Here is a 5,226-nt window from a genome sequence, read left to right on the forward strand (position 1 = left end):
TCTATCCACTTTATCTTTCCCATGCATGATTTTGTATGTCTCAATCATGTCCCCCCTCAGGCGTCTCCTTTCTATACTGAAGAGGCCCAAACGCCGTAGCCTTTCCTCATAAGGAAGGTGCCCCAGCCCAGTAATCATCTTAGTCGCTCTCTTTTGCACCTTTTCCATTTCCAGTATTTCCTTCTTGAGATTTGGCATCCAGAACTGGACGCAATACTCCAGGTGTGGCCTTACCATTGATTTGTACAATAGCATTATAATATTAGCCATTTTGTTCTCAATACCTTTTCTAATGATCCCAAGCATAGAATTAGTCTTCTTCACTGCCACCGCACATTGGGTCGACACTTTAATCAACCTGTCCACCACCATCCCAAGATCTCTCTCCTGATCTGTCACAGACAGCTCAGAACCCATCAGCCTATATGTGAAGTTTTGATTTTTTGTCCCAATGTGCATGACTTTACACTTACTTACGTTGAAAAGCATCTGCCATTTTGCTGCCCATTCTGGCAGTTTGGAGAGATCCTTCTGGAGCTCCTCACAATCACTTCTGGTCTTCACCACTCAGAAAGGTTTGGTGTCACCTGCAAACTTAGCCACCTCACTGCTCACCCCTGTCTCCAGGTCATTTATGAATAGGTTGAAAAGCACTGGTCCCAGTGCCCTTGGGGCACACTGCTTTTTACTTCTCTCCATTGTGAAAATTGCCCATTGACACCCACTCTCTGTTTCCTGGTCTTCAACCAGGTCTCAGTCCAGGAGAGGACCTGCCCTCTAATTCCCTGACTGTGGAGTTTTTTCAGTAGCCTTTGGTGAGGGACCGTGTCGAAAGCTTTCTGAAAGTCCCGATATATAATGTCCATGGGTTCTGACTTAATTCCTTGGTCAGGAGGGGCCGTTCGGGCAGCGGTATCTGCCTGAGGTCTTCTGCCATGAAGGCAGATGCAAAGAACTCATTTAATTTCTCTGCCATCTCTAAATCTCCTTTTATCTCCCCTTTCCCTCCCTCACCATCCAGAGGGGCAACTGCTTCTCTGGCGAGTTTCCTGCTTCTAACATATTTGAAGAAGCTTTTATTATTCCCCTTAATGTTGCTGGCCATGCGTTCCTCATAGTCTCTCTTGGCCTCCTGTATCACCTTCTTACATTTCTTTTGCCACAGTTTATATTCCTTTTTATTCTCCTCATTAGGGCAAGACTTCCATTTACGGAAGGAAGCTTCCTTGCCCTTCACAGCCTCTCTAACTTGGCTGGTTAGCCATGCAGGCACCCTCCTGGATTTAGTGGAGCCCTTCTTTCTTTGCGGTATACACTTCTGCTGGGCCTCCATTACTGTTGTTTTAAGCAGCCTCCATGCACTCTGGAGAGATTGGACTCTTTTTACCTTCCCTTTCAACCTCCTTCTAACCAGCCTCCTCATTTGGGGGAAGTCCGCTCGTCGGAAGTCAAGGGTTTTTGTTAGAGATTTGCCCGGTATTCTTCCCCCGACGTGCATGTCGAAATGGATTGCAGCATGATCATTGTTCCCCAACAGCTCCATAACACTGACATCTCTAACCAGGTCCTGAGTACTGCACAATATTAAATCCAGAGTCACCTGTCCTCTGGTGGGCTCCAAGACTAGTTGCTCTAAGGCACAGTCATTTAACATGTCAAGAAATCCGGTCTCCTTTTCGTGACCAGAACACAAATTGACCCAGTCTATATGAGGATAATTGAAGTCCCCCATGATTACAACCCTGTCCCTCCTTGTCACCTCCCTGATCAGTTTCCTCATTTCAAGGTCTCCTTCCGATTTCTGGTCTGGAGGACGATAGTACGCCCCCAGTATTATATCACTCCTGAGCCCTGGTAATTTAACCCACAGAGATTCTATGGTGGAGTCTGACCCACCTTCAATCTCTACTTTGCTGGATTCTATCCCTTCTTTAATGTAAATTGTCACCCCACCTCCAACACGCCCCTCCCTGTCCCTCCTATAGAGTTTATAGCCCAGGATTGCCGTATCCCACTGATTTTCCACATTCCACCAGGTTTCCGTTATGCCCACTATGTCAGTGTTTTCCCTAGTCGCCAAACATTCCAGTTCTCCCATCTTTGTTCAGAGACTTCGGGCATTTGCATAAAAGCATTTGTACATGGAATGCTTATTAGCTCCTTTGTCCCCGCATCCTCTCATTGTGCCAAACCGTCTATCACATCCCATCATGCTACCATTCCCAATTTCTTCTCCTACTCTGATTTTACCTTGTTGTTCTCTAACCTCCCCATCCTTGTCCCATAGGGATGAGGAGTCCCGAACCGGGTGCCCTTTGGCTCCTGTCGGCTTTCTTTTGTCACTTTGTCACTATAAGGTTGACAGAGAATGATCTTGCCCCTCTCCTGCCTCACTTTAGCTGGCATTAGAATGGGACTTCAAATAGGAGGGGGAGCACAGATCCTCTGCTACAAGGACTCAGGATCAGTGACCTCTCTCCTCCCTGTTCACTTAGGCCTCAGTAAAAGTAAGGGGATAAACAGGGCTTGTCCAAGACCTTCTCCCACCTAAAGCAGTATGTTCCGTGCTGCCCCTCTTACCTGGTGATGTGCCAGCTCCTCTGACTCGCTAGTCCACTCTTTTCCTTTCCGCCCTTCTTCCTTTTTCAATCCAGAATGTGGGATGAGGAAGATGATGGAAAGATTCTTAGATTCTTGTCACTGATGCAATGCTAAACAGGCACAGACCCTTTAAAATCTTTTGGAGGTTTTATTTACATATTTACAAGCCAAATCAGTTCAAGTTTGGATCAGTTCAGTTTCTCATCTTGTTTCTCAGAGAACTACAACTCAGACAATCATATTAATAACCTAAGACAAACAAGACAACCACGTGACACTGTATGTCACTTCCACCTCCTTATTTGGTATATCATGTCACTGTTTTGATGCATGGTTCTAACTAGGAGGTCATTTTGCTCTGAAATCAAATGTTCTTGGCCCGCTACTCTGGTTACACAAGCTCTTGGAATTCTACATGTTCTGCCAATAATGATCTCTTTAAGCCACTTTGTTATAACAACATGATCTCTTATCTTTTTATGGGAAACACCAGTCTTTGTCTTGGCTCCTATTTCAGTTATTTTCCCAACCAGAGAAGATAGGTTAACCCTCTAAAATCTCTATTAAAGATAATAGAGGCAAGCAGGTGGGTGGAAGCGAATGCCTCCACCCAGCCAGCTGCTTGAAGTGACTGCTTCAGTTGGTCTCATTGATGTGGCAGTTCTGGGGACAGGCCTCTCAGAGCTCCCAAATGGACTGGTCACTCCTGCCATTATGAATTAGGCAGTCAGTTGGTGGGAGAAGAGGACAGCAGTAAGTCCTGCAGCACCAGTGACTGGCCAACAGCATAGTCAGACAAAGTGGTTACATAATACTCCCACGGATTGACTCATCTGCCAACTTGTCTGGATGTGCAGTCACTTCCAGTTGAGTTGGGACCCTCTGCATGTAGAATCTGTTCTGGTCCACAGGGCTAGGTTTCCCTCATTCAGCCCTCTTGTTCAGAATATAAACATAACTAGGCTGAAAGGTTGAAAGATGACAGGAGCCCCATTATTATGTCCTTTTATCTTCTACTCTGGATGGGTGGCTAGGATGGAGTATTGGTTCAGGAGTTGAACTTAGACTTAAAAGATCCAGGCTCAAATCTCTGCTCAGCCATGAAGCTTCCAGGGTGACCTTGGACCAGTCACTAATTCTTAGCCTCACCTACCTCACAGGGTTGTTGTGAGGACAAGAGAAAGGGAGGAATTATGTACACCATCCTCAGCTCCTTAGAGGAAGGGTGGTATTCCCATGTGAAAAATAAATAAATAAATAAATCTGTGGATTTTGAGTCTTGTCTGTCTTTCTTCTTTTGCCTCCAACATGACTGGCCAGGCACGCAGGTTGCAGAGATAAATTTCAAACTGCTCCCTCGCCATCCTCACAGCAACGGACCGATTCATTTCTGGTGGGTTAGGGGTACTTTGAAATGGCCTTAAAATAGATTTGATAGGATACACCACGAGATTTCATGTCTTTACTCATATGGCTTGCTTACTATTGAACTACCAGTCCTGTAGTTTCCTTTATGAAATACTAATGAGTATGTTTAAGTGGTAAACAGGGCCTCTGAGAAGAATTTTATCAGGGGGTACAAAGTTTCTTTTGGGCCCCTTTGCAAAGGGGGAAGGGTGAAACAGCATGGAAGGGTGGTGACGGGCAAGCAGAATGGGGGCAGGGAGGGGCAAAACAGGGTGGGGGGAGGGTAGAGACAGCGGGAAAAGTCTGCCAACCCATGTGGCATCAATAGTGTCCCCAGCATCCCTAGTTGTGGTAGTGTTGCCAGCATCCCGTGTGGGCAACAAGTCTGAGTAGATAGGAAATGGTAAGATCCCAGGAAATTTCTGGGCCCCCTCCTTTGGCTCCTGGGCCCCCCTTTTGACCCTGGGCCTGGGTACAATGTACCCCCTTTACCCCCCCTCTCCTAGGCCCTGGTGGTAATACATCTGGAACAAAATGCTGAGTTTGTTACAGCTGAGCCATGAAAAGGGCATGTTCAGGGAACATGTGGTAAGGATGGAGGAGGGAGAGATTACAGAATTAGCAGTAGGATTCAAATGTCCAAAATGAGAAACATGTTTGTTCTATATAGCTGCAGATTTTTTAAACAAATTAACCCAAATATTTTGCCTGCAGCTGCAATTTTGGGAGTAAGATCTTTCCAAATCAGAAGGCTTTAGTACCTTATTGTGAGTTTGAAACTTTGTACTCTTATTTTAGATACCATGTTACTTCCTACATTCATTATACATATTTTGACACATTTGTCACTATTTTTAAATCACCCATTAAAAAAAATCAAATCATTTTAGAAGAATCCTTCAGCTTTTTTTATGTTCCAGAAAGAACAATCAAAATGCCACAAAAACTGTGATCATTCACAGTTGTGATTCATACAGCCAGCTCACAATAATAAATGCAACAAAATAGAGTCTTTTATTAGTCTTCTTAACAATTCAGTTATATTCTGATTCACAATGCAGCACATTATATATGCTTAGCAAATTTTTGTACAAAATTAATGTTACTGAACATGCAATACTTAAGAATGCTACACAAAATAATGATTACAGCTTGCAATAAGCTTTTTGCCTAATCCTCTTCAAGTTCCTCCAAACAAAGATACAGTACATTCTCTCT

The sequence above is a fragment of the Tiliqua scincoides genome, chromosome 1 (genome assembly GCF_035046505.1).
Source record: "Tiliqua scincoides isolate rTilSci1 chromosome 1, rTilSci1.hap2, whole genome shotgun sequence".
Lineage (NCBI taxonomy): Eukaryota > Metazoa > Chordata > Lepidosauria > Squamata > Scincidae > Tiliqua > Tiliqua scincoides.